The 23,344-nt window shown below is 44.9% G+C and overlaps 1 long non-coding RNA gene across 2 annotated transcripts in view; it reads left to right on the top strand.

Moving 5' to 3' along the window:
- Window positions 1–23,344, top strand: part of LOC134910261 (uncharacterized) — a 1,286,324-nt gene that overhangs the window by 67,355 nt on the left and 1,195,625 nt on the right. For both annotated transcript variants that reach the window (XR_010176155.1, XR_010176156.1), the window contains exon 2: window positions 649–883. This is a non-coding gene — a long non-coding RNA (uncharacterized LOC134910261). The remainder of the gene's footprint in view (window positions 1–648; window positions 884–23,344) is intronic.

Genomic DNA, 23,344 nt, shown 5'->3' with positions numbered 1-23,344 from the left:
GGGTATAAGTGTATTTCAGTCACACGTGTAGCTGCTAAGTGCTCACAGAGTATCTTTGGGTGTGTACGCACTGCGTGTACTTTGTACGGCCAGTGCGGCGTTTGTACGCAAAGTACGTACACGGTACGGGACTTTGTACGCTAATGGTGTAAAAAGTACGTATGCTAAGGATTGATTACAGCGGCCACAGCGGCTCCATTTTAAAGTGTATTGAATGTCTTTTTAAAGTGTTGCTTTTAGTCCTGTATGTAAATCAACGTTTACAGCGGGGCTGGAGGGGGCGTGCCAACGGCATTAGAACGTCATAAGCAGCGGCCGCGACCCGGGATGTGTCAGGTAGCCCCCTGCCAGCTCACAGGAGCTGCACAGGCAGGGAGCTACTCACCGGGTGCAAAAGCATCGCCGCTGTACGATGCTTTTGCACCCTTGCAGGGGGGGAGGGGTAGAGCCAGATATGCGGGCGGACCAGCCCTGTGCTGGGCGTCCCCCCACATATCTGAGTAAATGATCGGAGATGTGCTACATTTAGGACATCTACGATCAGATCTGAATTACCCCCCAAGTCAGGTTTGTACAGAAGTGAGTTGCACAATAAGGAATATGGCCCTGGCTGCTACATATTTAATACTTTGTTATATTTTCTTTTAGGTATCTTCCAGCAGTCATTCTACCCCAAGAAATGATTATTACTTTGGATCTGATATGCCGCAAGCGTTCATCGCCATGCTCTCAGCAATGATTGTCATCACCACAATCCCACCAATGGGCCAATACGCTGCCTGCAGTAACCAGCGTGATACCACCAGCGCAGACTGCTGCCTTCTCACCAGGGACACATGACTGGTACCATGTTCCAGTTTCCGCTTTTTTGTCCAGTTTACAAGTAAGTAAAAGTAGACACGCAATATCCGTGCACTCCACTCTGATAGTCATGTACTTATACATATATATTGTATCATTGTAAAGCACAACAACAAGTAAAAGTAGAAGCATCTAGGGGAAAAAAAGATTTAGGAATTGAAAGTAATGGGTTTGAAGTTCTGTTCGGTTCCGAAACCCATATTATGATGAAAGCTATGTGGAAATGTACTAATGGTTGGCAACTTTAAACCTGTGTGGTTGCTGACACAGTAGATTGGCTGAGGTTTGATCCTTTCCCTCTATAGTTGGTGGTGGAGCATGCACAGACATTTTATAGCTTTACATTTGGTTTGGTGGATTTACCCATGGAGAAAGTGTCTCACTATGGGGTGTATTCATCTTGCAGAGAAAAACCCTGTTTTGCGGAAAACAGAGCTTTTCTCTGCTTTCTGCTATTCACAGAGCAAGTTACTGTGGAGAAGTTCCTGACTTCTCCAGCGGCACCCCCACTCCGTGGCTGAATCACATCACCATACTTTTGTATGCTGCGATCAACTTGGAATTACCCCCACGGTGCGATATGCACTAAGTCAAAATCATAAGGAAAGTTAGTGCATAGCGCACCGTGTGGACACAGCTTGCGATGCCGATGCGTGCTCCCGCGGGATCGGCATCACAAGAAAAAATAGGCTGTGCAGGCAGCCCAACATTGACTATGTCGGTGGCGCCGGGCTCCAGCCACATTGCATAGTCCGTGTCGGGCATTGAGTGCATCGCACTGTGTGTATGGTATGCACCATTAGTCCTATAAGTAGGCAACACATGGCAGCTGCTCTAGGCAGTAAGTTCTGAGGGGATGGGGCAACAAATTAGCAATTTCCAGTTTTCTTAGCTGAAAAGTCCAAACTAGTTATATTTTCTAGTAAAGCTTTGAATTACAAGAGAGGTCTTACAGTTAATATACTATTGGCTATTAATATTATATAGGCAGTGGTGTAGAGAGAAGGGGGGAGAGGGTACAAATCACCTGGGTCCAGGTCTGATAAATTGGCCCATTGGGGGCCCAGGTCCACGCCTCCTTTGATTAGGCCATGCCCCCTGAAAAGTATTCTGGGAGGCATGCCATGCTCCTGTGAGTGGGTGCTTCTGATGTGCTAGCCACGCCCCCCAAAGAGGAGTAGCCATGCCCACAGCATGCTGTGGTCACACCCCTTCCACTGGGGGCAGGGGGGCCCAGGAAATTGTTGTACCAGGGCCCAGAATTTCTCTTGGCAGCCCTGGTCGGGATTCCAGCTCCGGTCTCTTGATCGTTGGCATCCCTTATGCCAGGATGCCAACTACACCCCATTTTAACATCAGTAATGTTTACATAATTTGTTACAGTCTTAAAAACAGATGATGTCAGTATCCTTAGTGGTCTATATATGGCAGTGTTCAGCCATAAACCCTGAGAAAGAGGCTATCGAAACACCCCTAAAATAAGCAGAGAAATATGGCGGATCATGTACAATGTTTTACGTTTGACATTTGGAAAATTGAGCCCCAAATGCGCTCTCCTGTCACCTACATGAATATTTAAAACAAAGCATTCCAGCAGAACTATTAGAGGGACGTCTGCATTATTAATATGTACCTGCCACGCAGTGTTTAAACATCTAACGTTAATAGTACAGCCTTATTAAAAAAAATTGCAATTTAAAGCTATTGTTTTCTGTACAATTTAAAAAAACAAAACAAAAGAAGGTCTAAAACTGGACCTTTCTTCTCTGTCATAAAAACCTTTGTCCTGGAGCATAACACAGTGGACCCCAAAGTAAAATGTTGAAGGGGCCAAGTGAACTTCTCTTCTGAGCGTGTACTTGGACTGCACTCAGGGGCTGGCACATGCTAAGTGAAGCTCTTCATTGTCCATGCACCAGAGCAGCGGCCAATGTAGAGGACAGGACATTCCCGGGAGTTCCTACCAGGGGCAGGGCAGCACATTTTAGCCTGGGGGCATTATCAAAGCACTGGCCCATGAGTGGTAGTCTATCCTTAAAATAACTCCATTGACAGTGTCTATTGTTCAACCAAATCAATTTGGATTACCCCAGGTATGCGCGCTCCCAATACCCATGGTATCCAATAAAAACAATGGTTGTGGGGTTTTCAGAGCTGAAATGCATATTAGCGTGTGCTCCGATGGAGTGGCATGTCTAGCACCCCTTAGTGGGTGTGTCTAGCACCAACTGTGTGAGTCTAATACCAACCAGAGGGTGGTTTTAGTACTAATATTCAATTTCTCAGCAAAATGACATGGTGCTTGGCTTACTCTAGTTTCTATCTAGCTCATAATACCATCAACATTAGCAATGTAATGAATATAATTACAGTTGGATGCATTAAAAATGAATTAATGTCTATCAAAGGCTAAGGGAGATGGGGAAGGGTGTTGAGAACTCACAAATGTGGGGACTGATGTGAGATCAGAGCCGTTTCTTGTGGCGGGCGAGGCGTGCATTCGCACGGGGCGCCTGCTGCGGCTCTAAGTTGCTCTGTTTGACTCCCCCTCTTCCCCGTCATTACTTTTCCTCCTAGGGGGTGGGGTTACGTGCAATGACGCGTTTGCGTCGTGACGTCATGGCGCAAACACATCATTGCACGAAACTCCGCCCCGAGCACAGTACTGATGACGGGGAGGGGGAGGAGGGACACGATGGGAGAATAGAGGGGCGGGGCGGCGTGGGACGAACGAAAATCTCTGGCCGGCGGATGCCGCTGCAATGCAAACATAAGTATGGCTTTTTTTTATTTTCTCTCTATCTCTCTTTGTTGAGGGGGTCTGTGCCTGCTATATTGTGTAAAATGGGGACACCTGCCTGCCGTAATGTGTAAAATGGGGACTCTTGCCTGCCGTAATGTGTAAAATGGGGACACCTGCCTGCCGTAATGTGTAAAATGGGGACTCTTGCCTGCCGTAATGTGTAAAAATAGGATTTTAATACCTACCGGTAAATCCTTTTCTCTTAGTCCGTAGAGGATGCTGGGGTCACATCAAGAACCATGGGGTATAGACGGGATCCGCAGGAGACATGGGCACTTTAAGACTTTGAATGGGTTTGAACTGGCTCCTCCCTCTATGCCCCTCCTCCAGACCCCAGTTATAGGAACTGCGCCCAGGGAGACGGACATTTCGAGGAAAGGATTTATTGTTAAACCATGGTGAGCATCTTACCAGCTCACACCTCAAGCATGCCACAGAACGTGGCATTCCACAGAATACAAGCCAACGGCATGAACAATTGCAGCACCTGGCTGACAAGAAACGTAACACATGCGTGCAACCACAAATAATCACTGCAGATATTGTACACACTGGGACGGGCACCCAGCATCCTCTACGGAGTAAGAGAAAAGGATTTACCGGTAGGTATTAAAATCCTATTTTCTCATACGTCCTAGAAGATGCTGGGGTCACATCAAGAACCATGGGGTATAGACGGGATCCGCAGGAGACTTGGGCACTTTAAGTCTTTGAATGGGTGTGAACTGGCTCCTCCTTCTTATACCAAAGCTCTAGAATGGGCGGGAGAGTGCGGATGACTCTGCAGTACCGAATGACCAAACGTGAGGTCAACCTCGGCCAAGGTATTAAACTGTCTTACTTAACCAAATTGTTTGCTAAAAACTGCTCGGCAAAGTTGCAATGCCGAGACTCCCCGGTGAACCGCCCCGGATGAGCCCACCTTTCTAGTAGAGTGGGCCTTCACCTATTTCGGTAACGGTAATCCTGCCGTGAGATGAGCATGCTGAATCATACCACAGATCCAGCGCGCAATGGTCTGCTTGGAAGCAGGACACCCAATCTCGTTGGGAGCAAACAGGACAACAGAGCCTGTGTTCCTAAACGGAGCCGTCCTGGCGACATAAATTTTCAAAACTCTGACCACATACAGAGACTTCGACTCAGCGAAGGCGTCGGTAGTCACAGGCACCACAAAAGGTTGGTACATGTGGAAAGAAGAAACCACCTTCGGTAGAAATTGTAGACGAGTTTCCAACTCTGCTCTATCTTCATGGAAGATCAAATAAGGTCTCGTGTGAGACCAGGCCGCTAACTCAGACACTCGCCTTGCGTATGCCAAGGCCAACCTCATGACCACTTTCAAAGTGAGGAAATTAACTCCTCCTTACTTAACGGTTCAAACCAAAATGATTGAAGGAACTGCAACACCCCATTAAGATCTCATGGTGCTACTGGGGCACAAATGGAGGTTGGATGTGTAACACACCCTTCACGACAGTCTGAACTTCTGGAAGGGAGTCCAATATATTCTGAAAGAAACCCACTAAGGCCAAGTTTAGGCCCGCATCCACACCTGCTTGTAGAAAATGGAGAAAACGTCCTAGCTGAACACTCTGCCGTAGGATTCACACCAAGAAACGTATTTTCTCCAAATACGGTAGTAATGTTTATACGTTACCCCTTTTCTAGCCCGAATAAGTGTGGAGAACTAATTCCGTGGGAATACCCTTACGGACTAGGATTTGGCGGTCAACCGCCATGTCGTCAACCGTAGCCGCGGTAAGTCCTAATACATGCACGGCCCCTGCCACAACAGGTCCTCGCGCAAAGGGGGGGAAAAACAGGGATCTCCTATGAGTAATTCCTGAGATCTGGATACCAAGCTCTCCTTGGCCAGTCTGGGACCATGAGGCTCGCTCGAATTTCCTTTTTTATAATCCCAGAATTTTTGGAATGAGAGAAAACGTAGGGAATACATATACCGACTGAAAACACCCACAGTGTCACCATTGTATTCACTGTTCCTGTTTTAGGGTCCCTTGACCTGGAACTCTGAAGCTTCTTGTTGAGACGAGATGCCATCATTCCTACTTGAGGAAATCCCAACAACATGTCACCTCTTCAAAGACTACTTGGAGGAGGTCTTCCCTCTCCTGGATGGAGATCGTGTCTGCTGAGGAAGTCTGCTTCTCAGTTGTCCACTCTTGGAACGAACATCGCCGACAAAGCGTTTGTATGTTTTTCCGCCCAGCGGAAAATCCTTGTGGTTTCTGCCATTGCTGTTCTGCTCTTCGTTTGTAGTAAAACCGTCGTAAACGGCCCTTAACTCTAGACCGTTTATGTGGTGACAAGTTTCCTAACTTGACCATCTTTCTTGGAAGTCTTCCCCCCTGTGTGACTGCCCCCCCCCCACCACCTCGGAGGCTTTCATCCATGGTCGCTAGGATCCAGTTCTGGAACTCGAACCTGCGCCCCTCTAGGAGGTGAGAACTGCGCAGCCACCACAGGAGTGAGATTCTGGTTTTGGAAGACAGGATTATCCTCCGGGGTATGTGTAGGTGGGAACCGGACCACTTGTCCAACAGGTCCCACTGGAACACCCTGGCATGGAACCTGCCAAACTGAGTGGCCTCGTAGGCCGCAACCACCTTTTCCAGCAACCGAATGTACTCTTGCTGGTCTCGGAATTTGTTTGACCAGACTCTGGATCTCCAGAGCCTTTTCGCCTGGAAGAAAAAATTGACCTCGCCGTTATCAGGAGACCGTCCCAGTATGGGATAATTGTGACTCCTTACTAGTGACGGAGAGCCATCATTACCGCCATTACCCTGGGGAAAATCCTTAGAGCCGTGGACAGACCAAACGGCAACATCTGAAATTGGTAATGACAACCCTGAATTGTAAACCTCAGGTAAGCCTAATGAGGAGGAAAATGTAATTAGGCCTCCGTTATGTCTACTGAGACCATGATAAAACCTCCCTTTACCACATTGGAAATCACTGCTCTGAGAGATTCCATCTTGGATTTGAATTTCTTAAAGTAGAAATTGAGGGATTTCAGATGTAGGATTGGTCTGGCCGAGCCGTCTTGCTTCGGGACCACGAAGAGGCTTGAATAAAAGCCTTCTCCCTGTTGTGACAGGGGAAACCAGGCCAATGACCTGATCCTGATACAACCCTTGTATTGCGTCGCATACTACCTCCCCGTCCGGAGGAGAATCAGTAATTTGAAAAATTGGTGAGGAGAAACGTCTGGAAACTCCAGTATGAACCCTTGGGACACTATTCGTAAAAGCCCCCGGGTCCAGGTCCGTTCCAGGACTGACTGAAGAGTTTTAGACGTGGTCCCACCAGTGTGGGCTCCCGCAAGAGAGTCCCAGCGTCATACGGTGGATGTGGCAGAAAACAGAAGATGATCTCTTCTCCTGTGATCTTGAAGAGGTTGCGGACCTCTTCCCTTTTCTCCTTCCTCTACCTGCAAAGAAAGAGGAATCTGTATCTATTGGGCCGAAATGACTTCATCCGACAATGGTGTGTCATCATCCCTAGTGAGGGAACATAGGGCAAGAAGGCGGACTTACCAGCGACAGCTGTCGAGATCAAATTAACTAGGCCGTCACCCAACCAGGCTTCACCTTCATAGGGAAGAGACTCTCCTTTTTCTCGGAGTCAGCATCAGCATTGCATTGGTGAATCCACAACGCCCTCCTAGCCGAGGCCGCCATGGAATTGGCCCATGAACCCAAGAGTCCTATATCCCTTGCCGTTGCACGAAAGTATGCTGCTATTCCCCAGGGTATCTACATCGGATGACAAGGTACCCAACCATATTTGAATACTACTACTCCCCCATGCGCATATAATGGCAGGACTAACTAACGTAGTCGTGGACACATAACTAGAATACAACGTAGCTTCCTGCATACGATCCGCTGGATTTGTGACAGGGCCCCGTGCAGAACAGGGGCCGACTCCCACTTTATTCTGTCTGCGGCGGGAAAAGAAATAAACAATCAGAATCCTCATGAGGATTTGAAACCATCTTGTCAGGGCTGACCCAGACTTTCTCACACAGAGCTCTCAGCACATGAGAAGGAGGAATGATACCTCAGCTTTCATTATAACTTTATATATATATATATATATATATATATATATACACACACACACAATTATATATACACATATATATATATATATATATACACATATACATATCCACACATAGACCCCTCTGTCAGGAACAGCCAGAGTCCTCAGTGATGTCTTTAATGTGCACTACTTATGTACTGAATGCTCTTTTTTTTTTGGCGAATCTAATCAGGAAACATTATGGTCGACATAGGAAACAGTATCCGTGTCGATATCAGGGAGTACTAACTGGGCAAAATAACATTTTTGCGACCCTGAGGGGTCTGAGGGAAATATAGCCATGAACATGACTCATGACATCCTCCATAGATATTTCTACGTCTGTGTTTGGGACACAGAGTTATGCAACCTTATTATATATATATATGTATATATATATACATACACATATATATACCCTTTCTGATATGCAAACATTTTTTACCCAGTCAGATACTGGTGGTGCCTACATGGCCACCCACACACGTCTGTGTCCCTAATATCGTTTTCTCTTGGGAAAAACATTCATCCACCGACGTGTCGACACACATGTACCAAGTACCATCAGGAGTCGGCGGTGCCGACAGGGTCACTCCCACAGCCATTTGTGGCAGGAGCACTCAGCCTCAGACATTCCGACACACGTGTACCAAAACCCACCGACACACCGTGCATATAGGGGACAGACCCACAGTAAAGTCTGTCAGAGAGACACAGAGGACAATTGCCAGCCCACAACCCAGCGCCTAATCACCGGTTCTGAAACACTAAGGAATGCCCCAGACCTGCAGCGCTTTTATATTAAATATAAATATATATTGCACCTATATTTCTGTGCCCCCCCCCCCCCCCCCCTGATTTTTATTCAGAAGTGTGAGGAAGGACCAGCGTGTCTGCATAGAAAATGGCGCGGAGCTGTGTGAGCTGAGAGGACTAAGGCCCTCCCCCTCAATGGCGCGCTTCAGTCCCTCTTTTTACAACTAAATCTTTATACTGGCGGGGGGTAGGACAGTGCCTAGGCACCTATGTCCCCTCTTGCCAGTCTTATTTTTGAGGTTTATATGCTGTCCAGGGCGCCACCCCCCCACGGGGGGGTGGGGACTCTTGCCTGCCATAATGTGTAAAATAGGGACACCTGCCTGCCGAAATGTGTAAAATGGGGACACCTGCCTGCCGTAATGTGTAAAATGGGGACACCTGCCTGCCCTAATGTGTAAAATGGGGACACCTGCCTGCCGTAATGTGTAAAATGGGGACACTTGCCTGCCGTAATGTGTAAAATGGGGACACCTGCCTGCCGTAATGTGTAAAATGGGGACACCTGCCTGCCGTAATGTGTGAAATGGGGACACCTGCCTGCCGTAATGTGTAAAATGGGGACACTTGCCTGCTGTAATGTGTAAAATGGGAAATTAATGTATCAAGGGAATAATATGATTCAGGGGGCATTGTGATACGGGGCTTAATATGGTAGAATTTTTTTTTTCCTGCAGTGGCCGTGATCTGTTGGTGCAGGATCAAAAACTGGGGTGTAAGGTAGTCTTTTCAGATGAGGCCACGCCCATTTTAACATGGTCACGCCCCTTGTTGGGAGCGCACGCCTACGGCGCACGCAAGGTTTGTTTTTTTATATCTAGGGTGGGGGGGGGGGGACATTTTTTTTTAAATGTAAATTTGGGGGGAGGGGGGGGGCGCAATTTTAAATCTCGCACTGGGAGCCAAATTGGCTAGAAACAGCCCTGTGTGAGATTTATGGATCTCAGGAAGAATGCAGCCTGGTAGGGTCAGTGTATTATGTCTGGTACTTTAGATTATAATATTAATATATTTTAAAATAATGTGTTTCGCCTTTTCTGAATATGAAAAAAAAGGCAAGAAAATAAAATATTTTAAGGGCACACAGTGTGTTGAGGTATTGGGATGGATGGAGAATGGTATTGAGGTCTCAGATAAATGTGGTGGCTTAGGTAAGGTTATGGATCAGTGGTAGAATGTGTACAGGTAGGGTGGGGTCATTGTATTATTTTATATTGTAATATTAATATTTTTAAATAATGTATTCACCTTTTCTGAAGAAAATGCAGGGTCTCTACTGGGACAAATGTGGTGCCTCACAGCCCCATCAATGCCAGTTAGAAATGTCTTGGAGCAGGGCCGGTGCTAGGGTGTTCGGCGCCCCCCTGCAAACTATAGATTTGCGCCCTCACATATTCCTTTGGCGCGCGCCGGGAAAAGGGGTGTGGTCTCACAAGGGGCATAGCCACACAATAGTACCCCCATTCAAAATTACGCCACAATGTAGCACAATCTTATTCATCTTATACGTAATGCCCCACCCGTAGTAGTAGCGTCCTTATATGTAATGCACCCCAGTAGTAGTGGCGTCGTTATACATAGTGCACCCCCAGTAGTAGTAGCGTCTTTATACGTAGTGCACCCCCAGTAGTAGTAGCCTCCTTATAAGTAGTGCACCCCCAGTAGTAGTAGCGTCCTTATACATAATGCCCCCCCAGTAGTAGTAGCACCTTATGCATAATGCCCCCCCAGTAGTAGTAGCGTCCTTATACATAATGCCCCCCCCGTAGTAGTAGCGTCCTTATACATAATGCCCCCCCAGTAATAGTAGCATCCTTATGCGTAATGCCCCCCCAGTAGTAGTAGCGTCCTTATACATAATGCCCCCCCAGTAGTAGCAGCGTCCTTATACGTAATGCCCCCCTAGTAGTAGTAGCGTCCTTATACATAATGCCCCCCCAGTAGTAGTAGCATCCTTATGCATAATGCCCCCCCAGTAGTAGTAGCGTCCTTATACATAATGCCCCCCCAGTAGTAGTAGCATGCTTATACATAATGCCCCCCCAGTAGTAGTAGCATGCTTATACATAATGCCCCCCAGTAGTAGTAGCATCCTTATGCGTAATGCCCCCCAAGTAGTAGTAGCATCCTTATACTAATGCGCCCCCAGTAGTAGCATCCTTATACGTAATGCCCTCCCCCAGTAGTAGTATTGTTATACGTAAATGCCCCCCCCAGTAATACTAGCGTCCTATACATAATGCCCCCAAGTAGTAGTATCGTCCTTATACGTAATGACCCCCCCAGTAGTAGCGTTGTTACACGCAATGGCCCCCCCATTAGTAGCGTTGTTACACATAATGCCCCCCCGTAGTAGTAGCATCCTTAAAGCACACATAAACGCACACAGACATACCACACACACACACACACACACACACACACACACACACACACACACACACACACACACACACACACACATACATTTCCCTCTCACACTTCACTTACCTAAGCCAGTCTCCCTACACAACAGTAGCCTGGTCCGTGTAGCTCCGCCCCTTCTGTCCCATTTAGCCCCGCCCCTTCCGCCCCGTGTAGCCCCGCCCCCCTCTGTCCCGTACACAGCGCTGTCCTGTCACACAGGTGAGGTGAGTGGAGGGGAGGGAGGAGGATTTTCATGCTGCAGGCGCCGCTGCCAGTGCCTGTCATACAGTGACAGGCACAGCAGCAGCAGCAGCTTGGGGGACAGGACGGCGCAGCAGGGAAGGAATGCAGAGCAGGGGGAGCGCCTCTCCGTCCCAGCGCCTCCCTGCACTGCATCCCTTCGCTGAGCGGGTAGCGCCGGGCCTGTCTTGGAGTCTGGAGATGCTAAGCTCTGACCCCTCTCTGCAGCTGCTTGCAGTGATGGGGGGGGGGGACCAGGGAGGATGATGCAACACATACACAGGGAGGAGGACCTTCTTTTCCACTCCTCCCATCATCGTCCAGCATTTGTGGACTCTGCATAAGTGCCTAGCTGTGCACCTCATCTGCTGGGTTGGGTACAGGATCACGACAGTATGCTGCAGCAGCATTCCGATGGTCAGAATCCAACACTTCTTTGTAAGAAACCTAACCCTCCCTTCCTGCAGCCTAACCCTAACTCTTCCTTCCTACAGCCTAATCCTAACACTCCCTTCCTGTAGCCTAACCCTAACTCTTCCTTCCCACAGCCTAATCCTAACCCTCACTTCCTGCAGCTTAACCCCAACCCTCACTTCCCGCAGCCTAACCCTAGCTTTCCCTTCCCGCATACTAACCCTAACCTTCATTTCCCACAGCCTAACCCTTAAGCCCTATATCACTTCTGCCCCAGATCACACACATACAGTCAAGCACTAATCCACACACATACATACAGTCATACACACACGTACAAAAATTACAGTCACAGACAAACATACAGGAGGATATACAGTGCCTCCCTTTCCTACCATCACACAATGGGTCACTCACTGCTGTATGTAGTAGCTCCTCTGTCCTCCCCTCTAGTCCTCTCTCTCCATGCTGCTGCTGGACTGGAACAGGTCTGACTGAGTGCAGTGTAGCCCCGCCCCCTTGCCCCAACTCTACTTCCTTTGCCGTTTACACTGCAGCTGTACTTAGTGGCCTGGTCCCCCTGAGAGATCCAGCCCTGGGTAGGAGAGCCATGCACAGGGGGAGGGGCCATTGTGTGACCTGGCTGCTGTACAATGAAGTAATGCATGTGTGCTCTCTCCTGGCCTCTGCCGGCTGCCAATAGAGAGCGTACAATGTAATGCTGCATAGTGAAATGCCAGCGACTGGCCCAATGCACTGAAAATGGGACTAGCCTGGAGGGCATCTGGCTCCCTGCACCATGGGCCAACCCGCCACTGGTTCCTACTGTTGGGCAGTAAAGCAGCTACATGAGTTGCGCAAGTGGATATGCTAACTAACTAATGGGCCCTACACACTTTGCGATCCGCCGCCGAGCTGCCCGACAGCGGAAATGGCCGACGTGTGACCCAGCCGGTGGAAGTGAAGTTTCTTCACTCTCCCCGTCACCCGGCTCCATAGCAGTGCAGGCAAATATGGATGAGATCATCCATATTGGCCTGCATGCACAAGCGACGGGGCACCAGTGATGAACGAGCACGGGGCCACGCATTGTTCATCGCTGGTGCCTCCACACTGAAAGATATGAATGGTATCGAGATCGTTCATATCTTTCAGTATTATCGCCCAGTGTGTAGGGCCCATAAGTGCTACTTACTGCTTTCTCTAAGATTTAAAAATGCATATTAGTCCTCCATAGAGCCATAATAGATCATGAAGTGTAATTTATGGGTTAAATGCATGGTAATATTAGGCAATATATTGTATGATCAAAATGTTATATTTGTTACCCAAACAGAAAGGTATTTATTAAGTACGTTTAAGGTGTCAGTCCATGTGATTTTAATAAACTTATCTTTTATATAATCCTACAAAATGTCTGTCTAGCATTTGCATAGTGAGAGCTAGGGGGAGTCCCTGCCCCAAGTCCCTCCTCTCACAGCTCTCACTGGCTGGCTGATGCCCAGACACAGGAATGTGTACAGCACAATTAATGTGACAAATGTGTTTCACCAAAGAGAACGCATGCACAAAATCAGTCACAAAAATAGGAATTCAAAACAACATGAATTTAATTTTATTTTAGTTCAATACATTTTTTTTATTATTTTTCATAGAGTTATATACAACACAGACATGACATTACATAAAATACATATAGAACAAAATATATACAGTTTATAGATATACATTATATAGATATACATTGTATATTAACATTTATATATTTTGTCTCTTGGTTATAGACTTTTCAAACATATTCTAGTAAGTAAATCTATAGGGTTAGTGCAATAACAATATTAAATCCATAGTGTTGTCCCTTTTTTTATTTTTTATTTATTCGCCCCTGATGCTCCCCAATGTAGCCTCAATCCGGCAAGTCTTCTGGGTTAGTTACAAAGTGTAGTTTTATACAATTATCCCATATCAGATGATATTTGGACTGAATTCCATGCAAAATAAACAAATTTCTCATGTGTAATAGCACTTTCCTCAGAGGGATATCAAAGAGTGACAGCACTTTGCCAGGTCCTGTATTTAAATGTCCAGCTACCAATCACAATTGTCTTTCATAAATTGTTAGAATCAGGACACCTATGTGCTAGCAGCCATCAAACACTTTCAGTAAAAATACCAGGGATCATCAGTTCATTTATTATAATTAATGAATTATAATTAAAACAAGTTCATATGTGATTATATATTATTGTATTATAATAATAATAATAATAATAAAAACAAATATACATATAATGTCAGGGCGGTCTTTTCATACAGTATGGGCTCAATGGGCAGTTACCTAAGGGACTAACTAGTATAAGGGCCCTAAGCTGATAGCTGAGGATTCCCTTTTCCAGGGGTACCAGATGTTTGAAAATGGTTCCTGGGGAACCGGAGATATTTGACTTGAAGCAGTGGTCCCTACCCGAGCCTGTTAATTGCTCTTCCCAGCCAGATATTTTAGGTTCTGTCTTAGAGTTTTTCTGAGGGTATAATCCAAAAGTTGGGACTCTTCCATGGTGGACACTGGCAGCTTGTCTTTACTGTGCCCAGACCCAGACATATCAGCCTTCTAGCAGCTGGTCCCTGCTCCAGCTCCACACGCATGGAATGCAATTTTATATTTTCATCAGTGGATTGCTCTGGCTACAGAACTCTGATACCTAAGTCCCCAGTACCTCCTGAAAGGTGGTACTCTCTAGTGTTTTTATACCATTGAAAGCTAAGAAATCTATTTCCATGAACTGGAGAAATCTGCAGTCAAGCAAGCTGCCCTCCCACCAGAAAATGATGAATAAGCCCACTCCACTATCCACCCCTTCCCTGCGTATTAAAAACCCCCTACCACCCTGGAAGTCATATACAGGGGCCACTTCATTCAGCTCAATGCCCCCTTCTACAGTTTAGTGTTCTCCCTCCCACCCCATCTCCCACCATCTGTGCAGTAAAGGAGTCAGCAGAAATTACTGCTCCAAGTCCTACATCCTGGGTACATCCAAGCTCCTGGGTACTCAGTGTTTATTCAATAAAATTTATAATTTGTATAGCAAGTATAAATCAAACTTTATATATATATAAAATGTAGGAACTTATACAAAAGACAATATATAAGTGGAAAGCTATATGATCAAAGTATAATGCAATTGGACTTAGTTTAAAAAGTATATATAGTATATACTCTGGAATATGGCAATCTCTTGATTGGTAGCAATCAGCAACAAAAAGTCATATAGGGGCAGATTTAGGGGCAGATTTATTTATTTATTTATTTATTTCAAAAATGTTTTTATTTCGATTTTACATTTAAAACATTTTAATACAATGCCAACAAAGCAGTACTTGAAAAGTAGTTGAGAGACATTACATTATATAATGACTATAATATAGGACGTTGTATTCATAACGTTAAGTATACAGAGTATCCATAAGGTGTATAACCAATAAGGAAAGAGCAGTCTCTTCCAAGAGAAGAGATAGAAAACAAGACAATCAAAAGGAAGAGGAAAAGGTATATAAAAGTAGAAAGAAGAGTAGAGAGTAGATAAGGGAAAGAAAAGAGGAGGAGGGGGGGGGGGGGAGGAGGATGAATCGCCTGCAGGTCCATAGTTCCTGATCATTTTAACTCAGTCGAATGGGGGGGGTCAGATAGAAGCATTGTAGTTTCATACCATAAAGTTGTACGAAGACAATTGTGAATCTGTGTCTTTATTGAAATGTTTAAAGTATCAATAAAAGATTCCCAAACATCAAAAAATTTCTTAATGCGTTGTTCTTTATGTAATGAAGTCTCCATCCAATCCATTTTAAATACATAAAATAATTTATCCTTGAACATTTGTAATGAAGGAGGGGATGGATGTATCCATTATTGTAAAATAAATTTTTTTGCCACAGCTGAAAGAATCAACAGTAATTTGCTACAACCCGGGGAAACCTTAGAGGTCGTTGATAGTATACCAAAAATGGCCCATTCAGGGGACAATGGCAAAAAATTAACTAGATCTGCAGTGGCAAACTGTTTTACCTGAAGCCAGAATTTTTTAATGTGAATACAATCCCACAAGCAGTGAAAAAGAGTAGCCTCAGGTCGCGTGCATTTTAACATGTCGAAGTGGAAGACATCCCCATTAATTGACATCGAGAGGGTGATAGATAGCCCCTGTAAAAATTTTTAAAGAATATTTCTTGGTACATCATAGTTGGTAGAATGCGATTGGAATGTAGAATGTAGAATTACGGCTTCGCTAAGATCAGGAAAGTGTCTCTGCCATCTAGTAATGCCAGTGTCATAGTGGCCTCCATAATACGGTGTTCGCAATATTTTGTAAAACAGAGAAATAACTCCTTTAGCATTAAATGGAGACTGAAAGGCAATATCCAACTGGTTCATCCAGTCCATGGGAGAAAGATAGGAAATTACTTTGGAAACATAGTGCTGTGCTTGCAAAAAAGCTAAATTATGAGTCTGTAAAAAGGGAAATTTGGAATGAGCCTGAGAAAAAGTAAGAGTACGCTGTGTAGTTGCATTGGCAAGCTGACGAACTCTCGTAAGCCCTCTTTGAGCCCACCAAGTAAAAGGGGTGGAGGCCAACCCATTTTGGAAGTTCACATTACCAATTAAAGGAAGAAACAAGGAATATGAAGTGCTTAGTTTCCACTTATTGCGGATCGTATGCCAAACCGACCATGCTGACATCAAGAGAGGGTTATCTAATATTTCCGTCAGGACATCAGATTTCTGAGAATGCAAAAAACAGACCAAATCCACATTGGTAAGAAAGGATTGCTCTACTGAATAATTAGAGTATACGTCAGAATGTGAAATCCAATCCTTGATGTGCCTACATATAGCAGCATAGTTATAGATTTCCATATTTGGAAAGTTAACTCCTCCTTCAGATCTAGTTCTTTGTAACAACCGAAGACTAAGGCGAGGTTTTGCTTTCTTCCAAATAAATTGTCGGAAAGCCGCATCAATTCGCTTAAGATCTGTCTTAGTAAACAGTAATGGCAGAATCTGAATGGGATACAGCAGTTTCGGAAAAGTAATCATCTTTATGAGGTTGGCTCTTCCCAGATAAGATAATCGTAAATGTTGCCAACCATCCAACTCCTTAAGAACTGCATCAATAGTACTTTTTATATTAATGGTATAGAGATCATAAATATTTCTGGGAAGGCGAATTCCCAGATAAGAGATATAAGAATCTTCCCATTTCAGATCACCAACCTGTAACGTATCCCTACGAAAAGAGGCATTTAAGGCCATAATAGTAGATTTGGAGTGATTTATGGTGAAACCCGATATCCTACCAAATTCCTCTAGTTTAGAAATAAGGGGTAATAAACACTCATGGGGATTAGAAATAAAAAGAAGAAGGTCATCCGCGAAGGCAGCTATCTTAACTTCTGTATTGCCATAGGACATACCTCGAAAAAGGGGCCAGGATTGGAGAACTCTTAGCAAGGGATCTAATGCAAGGTTGAAAAGTAATGGGGATAAAGGACACCCTTGTCTAGTTCCCCTAAACATTTGAATGGAGTCACCCAAAAGACCATTGATTAACAATTTTGTCTTGGGGGAATTATATAGATATTTGATTAAGTTAATGAAAGAAGAATCAAACCCCCGCGTTTGCAATACAACATATAAATAGGGCCATAGAATTTTGTTGAATGCCTTTTCGGCATCGAGGCTTAACAATATATTAGAGGATTGTTTCTGAGTAACTGAAGAATATAAGGCCGCTACCGCCAAGCGAACATTGCGAACCATGTTCCTACCATGGGTAAAGTCGGATTGATGGGGTGTTAGGAGAGAAGGAAGGATCGTTTGCAAACGAGTCGTCAGAATTTTTGAAAGAATTTTGTAATCCTGATTCAAGAGCGTAATAGGTCTATACGAGGTTACTAAATCAGGGTTTTTATTGGCTTTCAGTAACAGTATAGTATAAGCATCATTAAATGTAGGATATTGAAGGTTACCCTCCTGAATCTGTTTGAAAATATGAGTCAGAGAGGGAATAATATCATCCCTCAGTAATTTATAATAATTCCCGTTAAATCCGTCCGGACCCGGCGATTTGTTAAGACTTAAGCTGTCAATGGCAATCCCAATATCTTCCTCAGTTATATCGCTAGAAAGGAATTCTTTCTGTTGAGTTGTTAGACATGGCAGGTTGGCTTCCTTAAAAAAGGAATCCGACAAAAGGGGGTCAATTGGAGAGTCCTTATAAAGAGAAGTAAAGTATGAATGAAACACACTGTTAATATCAGCAGGGTCAGCAGCCGGCACATTAGAGTTTGGGTCCACAATTTTCATAATAAATTGTTTCTTCCGTTTTCTACTTGCCATATAAGCTAAAACTTTTCCCGATTTACCCCCCCCCCCCCCAGCGATAATAAGTGTTTTTAGAATAATCCAACTTGGTTTGAGCTTCTTTCATAAGAAAGGACTCTAAAATTTGCTTGTGATGTAAGTAAATTGATTTGTTATCTGCCGTTGAAAATCTCAAGTAGTGATGGTAGGCTTCTTTCAGTTTGTTTTTTAATGAATTTAGTGCTTTCCTATGATTTCGATTACATTTGGCTATGTAAGAGATCACATGCCCTCTCATCACTGCCTTTGAGGTCTCCCAAAATAAAACCGGATCATCCCAATGTTCTAAGTTATCATCTACATATGCCCTCCATTTAGCCTTCAAATATAATTGAAAATCATCGTTTTGGGAGAGGAAGGAGGGGAAACGCCACAGGCGCGAAGAGTACCAGGGAGTAGATCTATTTAAATCAAAAAGTATAGGGGCATGATCAGAGAAAATGATAGGATCTATTATGGTATTACGAACTCGCTGGAACAGAGTATCCGCCACCAAAATATAGTCTATTCTAGTAAATACATCATGAACCCTAGAATGAAACGTAAAATCTTTACAGGAAGGATTATGCAGTCTCCACTGATCTACCACATCATGGTTGGAGCAGAGAAAATCAACCCCATTCACACGGTTTGAAGAGGTAGGGGAGGTGAAGGCGGAGTGATCTAATAGGGGGTTATGTAGACAATTAAAGTCTCCTCCAATTATTAAGTTAGGAGTCTCATGTTTCATGAGAAGATTTGATAGCTTTTTATAAAAGGCCAAACTAGACGTGTTAGGGGCATAAATATTTAGAATAGTAAATTTCTCACCATGAACTGAAAGATGCACCAATAAGAACCGCCCCGCCTTATCTGTCACTACATTGTCAATGGTGTACTGAAGATGCTTACTAAACAAGATCGCTACACCACGTTTCTTTTTATCAAAGGAGGCTGAGACACATTCCTGAATCCATGTTGCTTTAAGGGTCGCATGGGGACCACGCAGCCAGTGCGTTTCCTGCAATAAAATAATATCAGGGGCTAATCGTTTGAGATGGGACAATACCCGTCGTCGTTTACATGCGAAGTTCAACCCGGCTACATTCCATGTCAAAAACCGGATAGCAGAAGATGTCAATTGGGGGGTTAAATTAAAAGAGTCAACGTGAGCTGTCATCCAATTCCACACTTACCAAAAGAAATTGTAGATAGTGTATCCTTGAGTAGCGCATCCGTCCCATCCCAGCTAGTGGGACAAGTGCTCCGAACACAAATTGGATATTGCAGCGGCATGGAGATAATGGAGAGGGGCCACAGGCGATCCAGGAAAAGAGAAGGAAGGGGAGAGGAAAAAGGAAAGAAAAAGAATAGAGAACACCAAAAATAGCATATAAACAAATTGTAACACATTTCTAACAGTTTATCTATGAGAGTTCAACCCCTCTAGCACAAGAGAGGTAGGAAATTAGCATTTATTCGTCAAATCAGAGTAAATTGTAAATATCTGAGGTGATATACCATCAACTCATCAATTTGGAGGTGGATTTGCAGAGGAACCATGTAATGAAATCTTTAGGTGATCTCTAGCTTGATCAGGAGTGTCAAAATTAAGGGTCTTCCCATCAATGAAGACCCGCAATTTAGCTGGGTATAAGAGGGCAAATTTAACATTTTCATTAAACAAATGTTTGCATATTGGGGTAAATTCTTTCCTCCTCTGAGCCACAGAGGCCGAAAAGTCCTGGAATATCAACACTTTAAAGTTTCGCACTTCAAGCGTGCGTTTTTTTCTGTATGCCATGAGTATGTTCTCTTTATCTCTAAAGTTAAGAAATTTGGCAATCACAGGACGAGGACGTATTTGGGATGAGGGGGGACCCCTATCGAGGCCAATACGATGTGCTCTTTCAATGAGCACTGTTCCCGAAGTACTATGAACATTGAGGCTTTGAATTATGTCAACACTCAATAGGTCGAAAAGATCCGAACCAGAAATTGATTCTGGGATGCCTATGATTGCTCCGCATATCCCTATTTTCAAGGTCATCTATCTTTGAGGTCAAAAATGCTATTTGCTGGAAGTGAGAGTCATCAGAATTTTGCAGAGATACAATAGCATCTTCTGTCGTGCTAACACGTTGCTCCACCTCCACTAATCGTTTGGTATGTGATTCTAAATGGGATAAGACCGTGTTTAAAGTTGTTTGAATCGCGTCTAATTTTTTTTCCAGGGTTGGGTTTAAAGGTAAGGAACTTTCCCCAGAAAGGGAAGGTATAATGGGTGTGGAAGAAAGGTCTTGAGATGCTGAGGAAGGTGAGCGATTAGGCTGGGGTGTGTTTACCTTTTCCCTCACAGAAGGAGTTTTGGATTGAGATTTCCCGTTCTTGACCATGGTATCAGTTGGATATTTATCTATAAATTTGTCCATACTATGGGACAATAACCAGGTTAGCTAGAGATTCTATACCACCTATGGATGAATGTTTTAGTAATATCTACATAACCAGAAACATTCAAGTGGCAATAGTTGAATTCAACCACTGAAGTTGTGAAAGGTAAGTTGTACTTACTGAATTACACACACAAAAAAAAAAAAGGGGGGGGAGGGAAAGAGCAGGAGGGTGAGGGAAAGAGGGTGGAAAGAAAACATTAAAACAGTACCCAATGGGAACTACCCAAATATCTGACTGATAGTAAAAACAGTAAATAGGAAATTATATCCCAAAAATCAGTACAGTTTGTGGTATAACAACTATAATATGTAGTACATTTACCTACAGGTTACCTGATATGTGTAGACTCAAACAAAACAGTTGTAATTGGTAGCAGTAAACAGTGAATATATATATACCATGTATATTACTGCAATCACATGGATTTGTCACCATTAATAGCAGGCTTTTTGGTGTGAGCCAAATTGTATAAAATATACTGGCCTTTATTATTATCTTCACCCTATGGCAGTATTTATCTTCTATTGTAGGTATGCAGCCATGATCCGTAATGTGTTATATGAGCAAAGTAAGGGGCCCGACACTACGGTTACACATGTAAAGTTTGGGCGTGAGGCTTATTATGAGTATTCAATTTATGTATAATGACACCAGTATGTCCTGCGACTGTGCAGGCACTTCAAGTAGAACATCTGCCCAAGTAAGAATTTTCATATATATGAACTATATAATGTAAGAACTGTAGGTGGCGCTGTTGTATAAGAAAAGTGTGTCTGAATCTACAATACTTAATAAACAGTATAAAACGTTATACCCCTATGTCTTTACCCAAACAGAATACTTGTCCTATGGTAGTAGCAGAAATTAGAACATGACAGCAAAAATTAAAGGAAAAGTCTGGTATCTGGTTATTGATAACAGCCACCCTGGTGTAGCCAAGGGGAACCGTCTCTGTTGAAGGAATGGCTGCAAGCTCTGGGACGTTAGGTGGAGAGTACACTGCCCTGCACTAATTCTTCAGCACGCGTATAGTGTAGCAAAAGGGCGGTTCAGGTTTGTCATAAGGTCAATCATAGGGTTCCAATCAATTTCCCTCAAAAGTCAGCACCCCCAGTCCCCAAATATTATTCAATGCCTCAAAAAAAAAAAGGGGTTCAAGCTAAGGGTTGCTGGGTTTTTGCTGAAACCTGCTTCAGGGGTAACATTGATCTTTGGTGCAGTGAGATCGGGTTAGGTATTGGCACCTTACAGCCTCTCATCCGTGTTAGGTAGAGCAGGGCCTGGCATCCAAGTTCAGGGGCGGGCGAAGCGGGCGCCGCACGGGGCTATCACCGGGTTCCCACCCAACACCAGGGACTCAAAACAGGGAAGCAGGGCCCAGCCTAAAGGGTAATCACTGACCGTTCTGTCCCGGTGTCATGCGCCCGCAGCACCGATCCCCAAGGTCCCGGCAACGGAGACAAACGCGTCCTCAGGCACAGGTCGGGTAAAGCTTCAGCGGCGCACAACACCGTAAGGCCTCCTGTCACGGTAATCAGCGCCACCGGGGAACACAGGGGTCACGATCCCTCAGTCCGTCGGCCACCTCTCGGTTCGAGCACCGCTCCGGCTCTCCCTCCATCCCACCACGATCTGGGACGATGCGGCTCCTGCACTTACCGGCCGTCCATCCACTATCAGATCTCCGGGCACCGCGACAGACAGTAGGTCCCCGCGGTCACTCCAGCAGCACGCCCGATTGGCCCTCGGGAAGTCAGCAGGGTAGAGTTTTGTCCTTGGGGTATACAGGTGGTCTAACCTCACCGGAGCGCCGCCGCACCTTCACCGTATGAGGAGTCACGGGGAGTTCATCAGAGGTCGGCTCCGGATTCTTCCACACAGGTAAGAGATTTTCCGTCCCCTTTCTCTGCTCAGTAGGGACAATCAGCACAGCAGCCGCTATAACTCCAAGGGAAGGGGTTAGGAAGTAGATGCCTCGGGTGCCTCCCGTTGCTCCGCACCAGACCAGCAAGGTCCCGGTCCCCGCTCACACCACGCCGGCTCCGTCCCTACACGGAAAGACAATCAGGGAACTCCGTAGCCTTCCCAAGGCATAATCAATGTTCCACATAAAGGCCACGCTGGATGAAAGTCGGAGCAAACAATGGCTGCCTTCCTTGCCACGAGGTCACAGAGAGGCCCAAGCTTTGTGATCAAGATTCCGGTGGAAATACTTTTCCGTTGCTCCCGATATGCAGCTTGTTGTGTGGGGCTATCCTTCCCACGGTTACAGTAGGATTTGTATCTGCTAATCAGCAGTTTTAAAGAAGGATGGTATAGGATTCTGTAGTAGGGAGACGGAGCAAGGACTAAAACGCGGCCATCTCGATGCTCCGCCCACCGGAAGTCAGGGGCAGATTTATTAACATTTTAACATGAAAACTGCTCCAAGCCCTTTAATTCACTTTTATTTAGTAACCAGATCGCATTTCCCATACTTATAAAGGGAAATGCGATCTGACCGAATTTACTTAAAAAAACAAAAAAATGTAGAAAATATCGCAGTGATCCCTGTGATAATAATACTAGCTTCAGCTGGTGTACTCACAGGGCTCACTGCGGTTTCCCTACCCCTGCACAGCTTTCTCTGCCCCTAGGCAGAGAAAGCTGTGCAGGGACCCGGCCAGTGTAATCAGCTATGTGTGTCCGATGGACACACAAGCTGATCACTGTGTAAATAATATACTTACATTCCCCGGTGATTGGTGCCTCCTCCGGCTATGGTCATGTGACCTTCAGTCATCTGCTGTAAATCAGCATTAAAACAATGGTTGGGTAACAGCGCAAGAGTGTTTTGA

This window comes from Pseudophryne corroboree, chromosome 4, assembly GCF_028390025.1.
Source record: "Pseudophryne corroboree isolate aPseCor3 chromosome 4, aPseCor3.hap2, whole genome shotgun sequence".
NCBI classification, from domain to species: domain Eukaryota; kingdom Metazoa; phylum Chordata; class Amphibia; order Anura; family Myobatrachidae; genus Pseudophryne; species Pseudophryne corroboree.
Note: the sequence above shows the minus strand (reverse complement) of the source record. Positions and strands in the feature narration are given on the sequence as shown.